At 48.1% G+C, this 13,910-nt stretch overlaps 1 long non-coding RNA gene across 4 annotated transcripts; it reads right to left on the bottom strand.

Moving 5' to 3' along the window:
• Positions 1-36: 36 nt before the first annotated feature.
• On the bottom strand, positions 37-13,402 carry LOC140608158 (uncharacterized). Of its 4 annotated transcripts, none has more exons than XR_012010185.1 (7): positions 12,567-12,714; positions 8,948-9,087; positions 8,622-8,684; positions 6,450-6,631; positions 4,078-4,611; positions 961-1,084; positions 37-390 (listed from the first exon to the last, which is right to left on the bottom strand). It is a non-coding gene; the product is annotated as an uncharacterized lncRNA (long non-coding RNA). The 4 variants fall into 4 exon arrangements; XR_012010186.1 differs by having other exon boundaries at positions 961-4,235; positions 4,432-4,611; XR_012010184.1 differs by lacking the exon at positions 12,567-12,714 and adding an exon at positions 13,040-13,402 and having other exon boundaries at positions 961-4,611.
• Positions 13,403-13,910: the final 508 nt, after the last annotated feature.

Here is a 13,910-nt window from a genome sequence, read left to right as displayed (position 1 = left end):
CCGCGGAGCCCGCGCCCCGAGTCACCTGCTCCCCCCGAGCCTCCGCAACGATCCCTCCAGGAGCGATGTTTGCACAAGCCGGCTGCGCTCGCAGCCACGGTCCTCGGTAAATACAGAGTTTTATTATTAGAAGGTGATGAATTTTTAAAATGCCAATTCTGGCCTTTTCACCGAGGCAGAGGATAACTCCGGGCTGCACACGCTTGGCTCCTCCGTCGTCAGAAACCTCACCGGTCTCAGCTCCGGCCGAGGACATGACCTCGTGCCCGGGTCAAGGCTGCACCGTCCAGGGGATCAGAGACAGCCTGGGGGGCCCGCCAGGCCGCTCGAGTCCTGGGGAGGCCCAGGAACATGCGTCCAGCGTGGCATGGTAAGGAAAAGCAGAAAAAACTATATTTTATGTAAAATTTCCTGAAGGTTAAGCAGGGACCTCAAACTCAAAAACTTAAAAAGAACACGGTGAGGCCTTAACATGACACATCCGAGGGCCGGGTTTGCTCCCTCCCGCTGCTCCCCACCCCAACCCCCCGCCTGTTGGCTTCTCATCTCTGGAAACTTGGCCCTAACGTGCACATCAGTGGACCCGGTGGCCGGAAGGTCTCAAGGAAGCGAGTCGTGGTCACCCAGGGGAGGGCGAGGTCTGCACTGTGCATATTTGCAACTACTGGTTCTTAATAGTTTCAGCTTTCCACTCATTTTCCCTTCTGTGTTTTCAGTGGGATGAGTTGTCCTAATTCAGGTTTTGGCTCTGTAGCCCTGATTCTTAGCCGAAAGGGAAGGCTGTCGGGGTGAGGCCCACACGCAGAGCCCATGTGGGGCCACGGGTCTTGGGTTGAATCATGACTCCATCACTTTGTGGCTTTGTGATTTGGGCAAATCTCTTCATCTCTCTGGGCCTCATCAGCCAAAGAGGGCTGGTTACAATCCCTCTTTCAAAGGACAACTATGAGAAATACTCACAGGGAAAGCATTGAGCTCCCTCTTGGGCAGAGTTTGGAAACCCCAGCTGTAGGATCTCTTTCTCCTCGATGCCTCACTCCTAACCTAGAACCGCAAGGCATGTGGAAAGCCAGGTAGATAACTTCTAGGGAGAGAAAAATAAGAGATCAGAAGCAGCCAGCATTTGGGACACATCCCTAAGTCTCAGCAGGTCGCTGAGCTAACCTGGAAACAATCTGGCACATGCCCAACAAGCCTCTTTTACTGATGGGATCAAACAACCTCACGAAGACATAAAGTTTGAGGCATGGAGTCCCCATAACCACTGGGACCTGTGTGGGTATAAAGAGATTCCTTTATCTCTTGGATGAGATGATTTCCCTTCTGCCTCTTGGGCTTGCACCAGAAAGTTCAATGAGACCCTCTCCCATGGCACACATCGTTCTACCCCATTTTGCTGTTGTCTGTGGACATTAGAACGTAAGCTGGTTGGACAGTGGGCAGAGTCTCCATTTCATTCATCCTCGTACCTCCTTCCTCCCCCATAAGCCTGCCTGGTGGCTGCCAAGTACTTGTGCCAAGAAAAACCTCAAAAACCAAAGAACTTTATTAAGGATTGGGCCATGGAGCATTAACACCTAATACCTAAATTCTCTGCTAATCCCACTCTAGCTTTTGTCCTTTGATAGTTTCCTTGTCCTTCTCCAGTTTAAAGCTCTTGATGATATAAATTATTGCCTCTACCATAATATTATTGTCTGTCTCCCTCATTACATTATAGATTCTTTGGTTGCCCATAAAACTTTTTTAAAAGATTTTATTTTATTTATTTATTTATTTATTTATTTATTTATTTATTTGAGAGAGAGAGAGAGAGCATGGTGGAGAGGGGCAGGAGAGGGAGAGAGAATCTCAAGCAGACTCCCTGCTGAGCATGGAGCCCGATGCAGGACTCCATCCCAGGACCCATGAGATCATGACCTGAGTCAAAACAAAGAGTTGGCCACTTAACCGACTGAGCTGTCCAGGTGCCCCATGAGTGTCCATAAAACTTTAAATGTAACACTATTTAGAAATAACAGACTGTGAAGAGGAGGAACTGGTTCTTTTTACAAAAATTCTTTACTGAGGTGAAATTCACATAACACAAAATTAACTGTTTTAAAGTATACAGTGAGGTGCGTTGAGTCCATTTGCACCTGCAACTGGTTCCAAAACGTTTCCATCATCCAGAAGTAAATCCTGTACCCGTTAGGCAGTCACTCCCTATAGTCCTCTCCCGGTCCCTGGCAACTCCAACCTGGGTCCTGTCTTCGTAGACTTACCTGGACATTTCCTATAGGTGGAACCATATGACCTTTTGTGTCTGACGTCTCTCATTTAGCATAAATGTTTTTAAGATCCCACCATGCTGTAGTACGTGTCACCACTTCATTCCTTCTTACAGCTAGCCGGGTAATATCCTATTGTATATGCCACATTTGATTCATCCATTCCCTTGCTGAAGAGTGTTTTAGCTGTTTCCACCTTTTTGTGTGATGTACATTTGTGAGGAACTGGGTCTTTGTCGCCATTGTACTTCCAGCACAAGAGGCTTGTAATAGATATCCGTGGGTAGATGTCCAAAAACTGGTTGTGAAAAAAAATATGCCAATGTAATAGATTTACATTTCCCTATAAGCTTAAAGGGTCCTGCTCCCTCATCTCTAACTCCAAAGAAAAGAGCCACAGTGTTCAGTGCTTGGCAGATGTTACGAGTGCTGATGTGATGACAGTCATGGCAGTAATAACGAAGAACATGGGAATAATGTAGTCCTGGGTTTCACAGAAACACAGATGGTGGCAAGATTGGGTCACTTACCTATTGTCCTTTTTAAACAAGATTTACTTATTTATTTATTGGGATGGGTGGAGGGGCAAAGGGCGAGAACCCCAAATGGACTCCCCACAGAGTGGGAAGCCAGAGTGGGGCTGAATCTCACGACCTTGAGATCATGACCTAGGCCAAAGCAAAGAGTCAGCCACTTAACCGAATGCACCACCCAGATGCCCCAAGATTGGGTCATTTAAAGATAGGCCACCGGGCCCCTGGGTGGCTCCACTGGTCAAGCGTCTGCCTTTGGCTCAGGTCATGATCCCAGGGTCCTGGGACCGAGCCCCACATCGGGCTTCCTGCTGAGCAGGGGAGTCTGCTTCTCTCTCTCCCTCTACTGCTCCCTCTGCCTGTGCTTTTTTCTCCCTCTCTCTCAAATAAATTAATTAAACCAATTAATTAATTAATTAAAGGCTGCCTATGTTGTAGATGTTCCTCAGCGCCTGTAGAAATCCAGAAAAAGAACACAAAAGGTCTAAGATTGGAATAAACCTTCTCATCAGGAGCCTGGAGAGCAGAGCCAGAACATGCTGGGTGTGAGCAGTGGGGTCAGGCCTGCTGGAAGTGACTGGTGGGCCCTGGGGGGGCTGGGATGGCACCAGGCTGACCCGGAGTCAGAGAGAAGCCATGGCCAGAGCAGGGACAGGCCCCTGGGATGAGAGCAGCACAGCCTCAAACTGGAGAACAGTCCCCACAGGGAGAAAAAGCTGGCGGGCGTTGGCCTTTTCAGTGGCGCCTGAACACACCATCAGGAACTATTTTCAAGGTGTTTGCATGACTAGAAAGCATGTCCTGGTCAATGTCATGTTTCAAAGTCTAATGAATCACACAGTTTTGCTGGTGGGGGGCCACTCTGCCATTGTGCTTATGGAGAGCTTGAAATAACCAGTGATCCCACGTTCATGCACTTGCTCTTCAAGCATTTATGGAACACCAACGGTGTGTGTGACACTGTGCTCCATGCAATAGCACGGCCACGGGGAGCTCAAAGCCTATGGGGGCCTACGGTGTGGTCTCAAAGATGGAATCAGAATTTACCAGAGCAATGTGAGCTGCGGAGAAGAGGCACGGGGTTGAAAGTCCACCTTTAAGGAGATGGAAAGATAGGACGCAGGTACAAGGGTTTTCCAAGTTCAGATCATACAATTATTCATTTTAAAACATTCGAGATGATCTATAGTTGGCCAATATTTGAAGAAAGGAATTTGGGAGTAAAATACTTTTTTTTTTTTTTTTTTACATGTAAGTTATTATACAATAGTTACCTGCCCATGTTCAGAAAAGTAATTGAAGTGATTTCCAATAGGAATTCCTTGTCTGGGAAAGAGAAGGCTCCGTGATCTGATGTTGTGGCAGAGCTGCTGGCAGTCCACCCGTGGCTACTCACTCTTCCTCCATGTGGCCATTTCCTACTGCCCGAGAGCTTTCAGCCCATGGGAAAGATGGGGGTTAAATTCCCCAAATTTCCCAGGTGGGACCACCTCTGAGATGCTGTTGACATTGTCTCCTGGAGGCTCCCAAGATAACTGAGGCCCAACTGCCCACTACCACATCTTGCTCATTAATGCCCTCCCTATTGGTTCCCTTCCCTGCTCTTTCTCACTTCACCACTCACTTACCAGGACTCCTGGGGAGCCCCTCACAAATAAACTCTCTGCATTCAAATCTTTGTCTCAGGGTCTGTTTCAGGTGGAACTCAACTGCTGTGGATTGAGCTGGGTCTCCCAAAAGGATACGGTGACGGACTGATCTCTGCTCCCCCATCTGCGCTGGTGATCTTTCTTGTCTGGAAATAGGATCTTTACACATGAAATCACATTAGAAAGAAATCACTCTGGATTAGGGCAGGCCCTAAGGACTGGCGCCCCTAGAAGAAGAGAAGGGACAGGGACTCGCATAGGGGGACAGCCCCGTGAAGATGGACACAGAGATGGGAGCGACGCATCCACGTGCCGAGGAACGCCAAACATTGCCAGGAGCCACCCAGAGCTACAAGAAACACATGCAAAGGATTCCCCCTGAGAATTTCCCCCAAGGAACCAATTCTGTCAATACCTAGAGTTTGGTTTTCGTGCCTCAACATCTGTGAGAAAATAAATTTTTATTCCTTTGATACATCCAGTTTGTGACCCTTATTATAGCTTCCCTAGGAAACCAATACACCAACCTATGATAAAATGAATGTTTCATTCTTCTGAATTTTCTGAGTCTGGGGCTCTTTGGTTATATTTAGCATCCCGGGGGGCGGGGCGGGGGGAGACGGTGGTCAGACTGTGATGTCAGGAGAAATCAGGCAGATAGGAATGAAATACAGGGGTAGGGGTACATAGACTCTTCTGGAGTCCTCCTGGGTGATTACACCCAGTGAAAATAAGAATGTGATCCTATTTTACAAACAGAAAGGACTGGAAGTGGCTGATAGTTCTATAACATTTGTAGCTCTCTTCCACACACGCACATAACTAAGCGGGCACAGCTTTTCAACACTAAGGTAAGTTGTCTGCCATCTTTCGATGGATCACAGCTCTAATTAAATATGGTCACAGGAGTCTGTATAACTTTAATCTCACTTATGACAAATTATATATTCCAAACCTTTTGGCTGTGTGTATTTCTATTCCATTTATAGAAAGAGAGAAGGAGGGAGGGAGGGAGGGAGGGAGGGAAGGAAGGAAGGAAGGAAGGAAGGAAGGAAGGAAGGAAGGAAGGAAGGAAAAAGCAAGCAAGAGGAGAGAAAGAAAGAAAGAAAGAAAGACAGTCATTAAGCTCTCTGAAAAGTATCTTAATTTTTTATTAAAACCCAATTCCAGTTTTCAAACCTTCAAATGTTTCTCTCTTCTTTTATCCCCCTTTACTGAGTCAGCTACCTCTTCCCTCACTTGCGTGCCAGCCCTTTTCTGTAAGAAATACATCTCCTTTAAAGTGTTTGACCTTGAGCCTGGAAGGCGGAGGACAGAGGAGAAGCCCCACAGCCCCACAGAGACATTGCAAACCCACTCCTGAGGCCGGGGGAGACGGAGCGGGAGCACTTCCCCGGAGCACTACCACGTTTTGGTACCACCGACCTCTCCTCCTGGCCTCCCATCCATCCCCTAGGCCACAGTCCTCAACCTGGTACCCAGAGCAAAACACTTGGTGGGCCTGTGGCTGCAAGTGGCCACCCCTCTCTCTTTAAAAATATGATGGGGTCTTGCAGACTGGGGTTGCCATGGTAACTCTCCAAGGCCATTCTCCACCAGACAGAGACATCCCAACAGGCAGAGAAGGGCGGTCAAGGAAATCTATCTTGACATGCAGATGGTATTTTAATTTGAGGCAGAGTCAGAAACTCTGCCTGCAGCTTGGGGTGACCCTTGGAGCAGGAGGATGCAAGTGATCGAAGTCATCTGTAATGCCTCTAATCAGACTCCCTAAGGGGGGAGAGCACTGTCTGGAAGCCCTCTTGGGGTGGTGGGGGGGAGGTCTCTCCATAAGAGAGAAGCCCAGCTGAGCTATAGAATCGGTAAGTGCTGTGAAGAGCAGAAGTCAAGGACGCTGATCCCTCCTGGACAAGGAGACCAGCCCAGTCTGGCTCTTTCTCTCTGACTCACTCATCTACTCACTCACTCTCCCCATCTCCCTCCTAGAATCTTCCCACCTTACTGGGTTCTTCCGTTCTTGAGGGGATATGCCATATTGGACTGCGGTATTCCCTGGATCATGGAGTTCAGACCCAGCCATGCTTCCTTGTTGCTTAGCTTCTCTGGACCCCAATTTCTTCACCCGTGAAATGGAGCGAGCGTGGTGGAGGACACTGCTCAACAGGACATGGAATGACACCTGTAAATAGCACAGAAAGGGCACAGAGCCCCCAGCAAATGTTGGTTCCTTCTCCTCTTACGTCGTTTCTTCTCCTTGGTAGTCTCTGTGTTAAGAAGAGTGACTATAAATCAGAGATTACACATGTCCCTCTAGTTTAGGGGTGCTTGGTGAAAGCAAATGGGTTTTGCTGTTAATTATCGTTCAGTTGGAGGAGAGACTTTCACAGCATAAACACACAACATCCCAAGAGAGTTGGGAAGGGACAAGCAGAAATATCACCCAACAAAATCTTGCTGTGGCCCCTTCTAGTGAGTCAGGACCACCGAGGGCGGGGGTAGGAGGAAGCACAAGTGTCCCCAGCAGCACAATGTGGATGAACCAGATGCCACTGGACTGTACGCTTAAAAATGCTCAAGATGGCAAATTTCACGTTATGTGTATTTTACCACAGTTTTAAAAAGGTGTGTCACTGTGATTTCCTGATTTTTTTTTAAGTCACATGATTAATTCATTAAGCTAAGAAAAAAAAAATCCATTTAGGTTTTTTTGGTTTGTTGTTAATGACCACAGTGGCAGAAAAGAGGCACTGAAAGACTTTGAAAAGCCAGGGAGGGAATGAAAAGTTGTTAACTCCCCAAAATCACAAGCCTTTGAACTAGGATCGTAGGCACACACGATCCTGGTTTGTCTGCAGGCTGCCTTTAAAATACGGTTTTTGGTTTTCTTTCTGAATGCACCCGTATTCCACCCCTGAAGGTAAATTAATCTGCACGAAATGGCAAAGTTATTAAATGAGTGCATCTCTGATGTCAGAGCTGGAAAACATTTGAGGGCTTCTGGCTTCCCCGGCGACCAACCCAGACACCCACCCCAGGGAACACAGCTTCCTTCCCGAAAGAAGGCGGCTTCTCACCTGCCAGAGGGGCTCCTGGTGAGGCCCTAGGAAAATTTGGGGTCATAAAGGTGGCTCGAAGGCTGGTTGTATTACATGACCACTTAAAATGGCAGGTGCAGTCAATTCTTTAATGACTTCCGCGGCAGCATTTGGGCTTTTGTTTGCTTCAAATTAAAAATGAAGGTGGGCAGAAGAAAAGCAATTTCAGAGAGATTTTGCTGAACATTTTCCGAGCCTGTGGAGTTTCATTAGCATCGCTACCCCCAGAAAAAAGTATGTCAATCACAGATCCAGGAGTCGAAAGGGGGTAGAGCTTTCCAGAACGGCTGTGGCCCAAGGCATGGGGGGTAGGCACTGGCGTCATGAGGGGGTTCCTGCCGTCCTGGGACCGATGAGACCAGACATTGGAGGCCACTCAGGACAGAAAGGGACAGTGAACCCTGAGCAGGGTGAGCCTGGTGGTCCTGGCCCCCTGGCTGAGGAACAGAGCGCCTCTGGAGGCCCATCTACGACGAGGGCTCTCTGTGCCGGATCCTTGAGAGAGTCCGCATCAACCTCGTACAGTAGGAGTAAAGAGCTTACGGAAGTGAGCCCAGGTGGTAAAGTGTGGGACTAGGAGGGCCCGAGAGCCCTCTCTCCTGCCACCAAACCCCAAGCTCCATTCTGTAACCTGGGAGGAGGTGGTTTTCAGGTCAGGAGGACAGTGTGGGGGCCGAAAGTGCCACCGAAATGCGGTGCTGCTAAAAACAAAACAAAAACATGAAAACCCACCAACACACCAGCGAGACCCCATCGAGGCCACGTTCTTACTGCCCGTGTTGAGTGATTAATGGGGAGCCCTTGAGGATGTCTATGCCACATCTTTAGGGGGTTTCTCCAGCCACAGGGTGGGCGCAGGCTCAAGTGGAAGGATTTCAGGAGAATGTCAATGGTGTGGCATTGAGTTGGCTTCAGGGTTTGGACCTTCTCTGTTTTCCGAGCAGTTAGTTATACTTTTTCTTTTCTGCACCTGCTACCCCTTCGTGGGGGCAGGGGGGGCAGCATAGCGAGCCGGTCACGAGTCTGCCAAGCCCTGCCTCTTCGTAGGTGCGTGACTTGGGGAAAATTACTTACATTCTCTGAGTGTACGCTCCTCTTCTAGAAAATGGGAAAAGTAATATGTGCCTCCTGGGGTTACTGTGAAAGACACAGGAGGAAAAGCCATGTGACACTTGGCAGAGTGTCACACAGGTCTAAGTGACAAATGCCATTTTCACTCTTAGGAATGGATGGGAGCCCCTTGCTCTTTCCACATGGCTTGGGCGGCAGGTGTGCCCAGAATCGAAACTGTGAAGTAATGGAATTAACCTTTGTTCTCCTTCCAACCCTCCCATTCACACACACACCGCCCCCCCCCACAACCCTGAGCTCTGAAAACACATTCAGGGGCAAAATCTGACCCGAAGTCGAGGGAAGCCTGGCGACAGACGTCATCACAGTGGGCAACTCGTACCCTCTGCTGAGGAAGCTTCATGTGTTTGGCGATGGGAGCCTAGGGTATGGGGCCCAGGTGTTTGGCTGGTGTCTAGTCTAGAAGTTGCTGTGAAGGTATTATTTTTAAGATGCAATTAGTGCTTGTGATCAGCTGCATCTTATTTTTATTGTTAAAACTTTTTTCATTTTAAGTAAACTCCACACCACACGTGGGGCTCGAACGCAGAACCCAAGACCCAGCGTTGCATGCTCCACCACCTGAGCCAGCCAGGTGCCCCTCAGCTGACTTTAAATAGAGGAGATTCCTCTCAATAATATGGGTGGGCCGCCACAACGAAATACATTAGGCCCAGGGGCCTAAACAACAGAAATTTCTTTCTCACAGTTCTGGAGGCAGGAAACCCAATATCAAAGTGCCAATGGCTTTGGTTTCTCCTGAAACCACTCTCCTTGGCTCACAGATGTGCCCCCCTTCCTGTGGCCATGTGAGGCCATGCGCTTCCTGCCACCCCACCCTCCCCACCCCATAGTTACTTCCTCTTCCTATAAGGACACCAGTCCTGTTGGATTAGAACCCCAACCTGTGATCTCATTTAACCATAATTATGTCTTTAGAGACCCTATTCCCAAATACAGTTAGGACTTAAATGTATGCAACTGGGGAGGATGCAATTCGGTCCACATCAGCCCCATCCAATCCGTTGAAGGCCGTAAGAGCAAATGTTGAGGATTCTCGAAGAAGATGGAATTTTTGCCTCAAGACCATAACACATTTGAAATCCCACCTGAGTTTCTAGCCTTCCGTTCTGCACTGCAGATGTTGGCCCTACCAGCACCTACCACCACGTCAACATCCCTTAAGTCAAATCTCTCTCCATCATCTATCTATCATCTATCTATCTACCTATCATCTACGTATCATCTATCATCTACCTATCATCTATCATCTACCTATCATCAATCATCTATCTACTTATCATCTATCATCTATCTATATAAGATCTATCAGGGAATCCTTGGGTGGCTTAGCGGTTTGGTGCCTGCCTTTGGCCCAGGACGTGATCCTGGAGACACAGGATTGAGTCCCAGATCGGCTCTCTGCATGGAGCCTGCTTCTCCCTCTGCCTATGTCTCTGCCTGTGTGTGTGTGTGTCTTTCATGAATAAATAAATAAAATCTTTATATATATATATATATATATATATATATATATATATATATATAACATCTATCATCTATCTACCTACCTATGATCTATCATCTATCATCTATCATCCACCTATCTATCATCTACCTATCTACCTATCATCTCTCTATCATCTACCTATCATCTATCTATCTATCTATCTATCTATCTATCTATCTATCTATCATCTATCTCTATCATCTATCACATATATGTGTGGCATGGAACATATGACAAATAGGGAGCAGTGCCGTGTACCCCTGCCTTCTGGCCTCAGGCTCTCCAGGCCGTGCTGTCCAGCAGCTGAAGGTCCAGCACCTGAGACCTCAGGGTGGAGCGCCCTGGGACCAGAAAGAATGTGGGCAAATGTGGGTTCTCCAGAGTAGCTCACTGAATACACCAGTCCTGAATCAGTAGGGGACAGTCCTTAGACAAGTGAGCCCCATTTGAGTCAATGGAAAGTCTTATCACGTTATTTCCCTAGATAACACTTTTCTCAGTCTTTGGTGAGCGGTAGCCCCGCCACCTTCTCTTGTCCGTTGGACTTACAAACCGTCTCAGTTGTAACTCCGAGCTGCTAATGAAGTCCATTAAGCACTGCGAGAGTTTGGCCTGCAGCAGTGCTATAGAAATCGAGGGTTTTGCCGGTGACTAATCTGTCCGGGTATATTAATTATTGCATGAAATGTTAAAGCTTTGAGAAGGTTCTCAAAACATCCTAAGGACACCTTGATAACAAAAGATCTCCCCCTCCAATTGGCCTTTTCGTGGGCAGGAGAATGCCTCGTACCACAGGAGAGCCTCCGTCTGTGGTAGCACACCCAAACATGCACGAATGTGCTTTCACACTTGCATCTGTGAGGGCTGGCCAGGTGGTGGGGTAGCAGTCATCTCCCACCGCCCCCAATGGGGCCCAGTACAAGTCTGGGGAATGAACGAATGAATCATCATCCTTTCCCTCCCCTCCCCTCTATCCTGAATTTTGTTTTGAATGAAGGGGAAGAGTTCATTGGCTACAGGTATCCTCCCTTTACGTCTTGTGAGAAAAGTTTGGGGGAGCTGTTTAGGATAGAGTCCAGATGACCTCTTGCTGGGAAGGCCCTCCAGGCACCAATTTTGCCAACTGAATATCCAGTCCTGCTCTGCTCTGGGAATCTGTGGCCAAAGTCGGAAAGGATTTCTTCCTCGCAAACATCTCTCTGTGGCCAGCAGTTCAAGTGGCTGAGATTTCGGGGCACCTGGGTGGTTCAGTGGTTGAGTGTCTACCGTGCGGATCCAAGCATCGGAGGGCAGTGGGGAGGAGGTGCCTGGGTGAGAGGCAAGAGCACTCTCGGAAGACTCGAGGTCCTGGGATGCACTGTGTCTCTCTCACAGTGATGTCAGGGCAACCCCGCCCAGCCCATGTGCCAATGAGGCAGAGAAGCGCAGCCTGGAGACGCAGGGGCCTCTGGAAGAGCATCTAAGGTGGGAAAGGTGGTCAGGCTTTGGAGACTGACAGGCGGGGTTCAAATTCCAGCTCCAGCTTGCTATATGATTCTGGGTGTGTTCTTTACTTTCTTTGAACCTCAGCCCTCCTTTCACATGGGATTTACCATATCTCACAAGGCTGATGTGAAGATTTAGGGGAAAGCACATGTAAAGTGATAAAGTGCTATGCTCCGGGCATGGCAGGTAACAAGGGCTCGATAACATGAACATCCTTTCATCCTTTATTCTCCTGCTTGGATTTCCTCCAGGCTCACCTCCACCACCACCACCCACCCACACACACACAAAGCAATGCAAAAATTGTGTTGGTTTTATAAAAGGCCCATTCTTACCTTACGGTCTTTAGACAAGTTTTTCAAATTTCTGGTCACAATCCATGGTCAGAAATACATTTGAATATGGGACACCTGGGTGGCTCTGTGGTTGAGCGTCTGCCTTTGGCTCAGGTCATGATCCCAGGGCCGGGGATCGAGTCCCACATCGGGCTCCCTGCATGGAGCCTGCTTCTCCCTCTGCCTGTGTCTCTGCCTCTCTCTTTCTCTCTCTGTCTCTCATGAATAAATAAATAAAATCTTAAGAAAAAAAAAAAAAAGCCAGGGGCTGATTATCATAAAAGTCAGGATAAGGCTGCATCTGGGGTGGGGGTGGGGGGATCGAGGTGAGGAGGGTCAGCCAGCTAAGGTCTCAGCCCTGTCCTAGTTCCCAACCATGGTGGTGGGAATTTGGGGTGTTGCCTAATTAGTCTTTAAAATAGAAATTGTATATATATGCTGCTGGGAGTTTAATAGTATTTACAATTAAAATAGAGGTGAAAAAATAAACAGAAATACATTTATGCCCCTGTACCAGTACACACATTTATCTATCTAGGTGTGTTTATACTAAAATGAAAATTTCACAAAGAAACCAACCTTTGGGGATGCCTGGGTGGATCGGGTTTGAACGTCTGCCTTTAGGCCCAGGGCATAATCCCAGGTCCTGAGATCGAGTCCTGTATCGGGCTCCTCGCAAGGAGCCTGCTTCTCCCTCTGCCTGTGTCTCTGCCTCTCTCTCTCTGTGTGTCTCTCATGAATAAATAAATAAAATCTTCAAAAAAAAAAAAAAAGGAAAAGAAACCAACCTTTATTACATGAGGTGTACCCCTATATGTCTATTCTATTCTATTTGGTTCAATTCTATTTTTCAATGTAGTTGTGACCTACTAAACTGATTTCAGAACCCTCTGGTGGGTCATGACCCATAGTTTAAGAACACTGCCTTGGACTGATGATAAATGCCAACATTCCCCCCAACCCCCTTGCCTAAATGAGAAAGGCTATTTGAAATATTTGGCAAAGCCCGATGTGGTCAAGACAGACCTTGTTCTTGGAAGGGATTTACTCACTTTCGATCAGCCATTTGCAGGTCAACGGCAGAGTTTCTCCTGGGGAAGCCTGCCAGTAGGTGATTGCTGGTTGTGGCACTGCCACTGCCGAGTCACACACCCTTGTCATCTGATTCAAACAACTGAGGAAGAAGAAGGCTGAATGCAACAGTCTCTGAGGGCCAATGACCGTGTTTCCAAGAGAACCAACCAAAGTGTGCCATCAGGAAACACACAGCGGAAGCTACTTATTGATGCAGCAGGGAGTGGGAATCGCAGCAGGTGCATCTAAAGGAAGGGAATGCTGAGATGACAATGGAGCATAACAGGGCATCCCATAGAAGAGCGTTTCATCCTGTTGCGGTTGGCAAATGATGTGGAAGGAGCAGCCTGTGGAAGAGAGAGGGGCTCGCTGGCTAGACAACAGAGCGGCAGTAGGACCCATCACTCAGTAGGAGCCTAAGGAAACACTCCTTAGGGTCCAAATTACTCAGAATGTTCCTCTTCAGTGCTTTGGTGTTAGTGTTGCCTTTAAGTCCGAGCATGACCCTGGGCAGAACTGACTCCCACAACTCCGATCCATACAAATCGTGCATTTGCTCTAAGAGAACAAGCACCTGTTTGGATGGTCTCCTGCTTTTCCAGGATCCCTCAAAGGGATCCATCCACTCTCTGGCTTTCTTTTAGGCTCCCGAGTTCAGTAAATGATGACTCCTTCACCGGCTCTAGAACCCAGACTAGAGTAGGAGCCAGTGGGATGCCGTATCCGGGGCCCTCAGCCCATCTAGCAAACCCCATATGGGCTATTTCGGATGCCCCCTGCAGTGGGCTAATCCTAGTCTCCTCTCCAGGGAGTGACCAGAGTAAGAACTCTGGGACGTTCTGCTCAAGC

This window comes from Canis lupus, chromosome 17 (assembly GCF_048164855.1).
Source record: "Canis lupus baileyi chromosome 17, mCanLup2.hap1, whole genome shotgun sequence".
Classification (NCBI taxonomy): Eukaryota; Metazoa; Chordata; class Mammalia; order Carnivora; family Canidae; genus Canis; species Canis lupus.
Note: the sequence above shows the minus strand (reverse complement) of the source record. Positions and strands in the feature narration are given on the sequence as shown.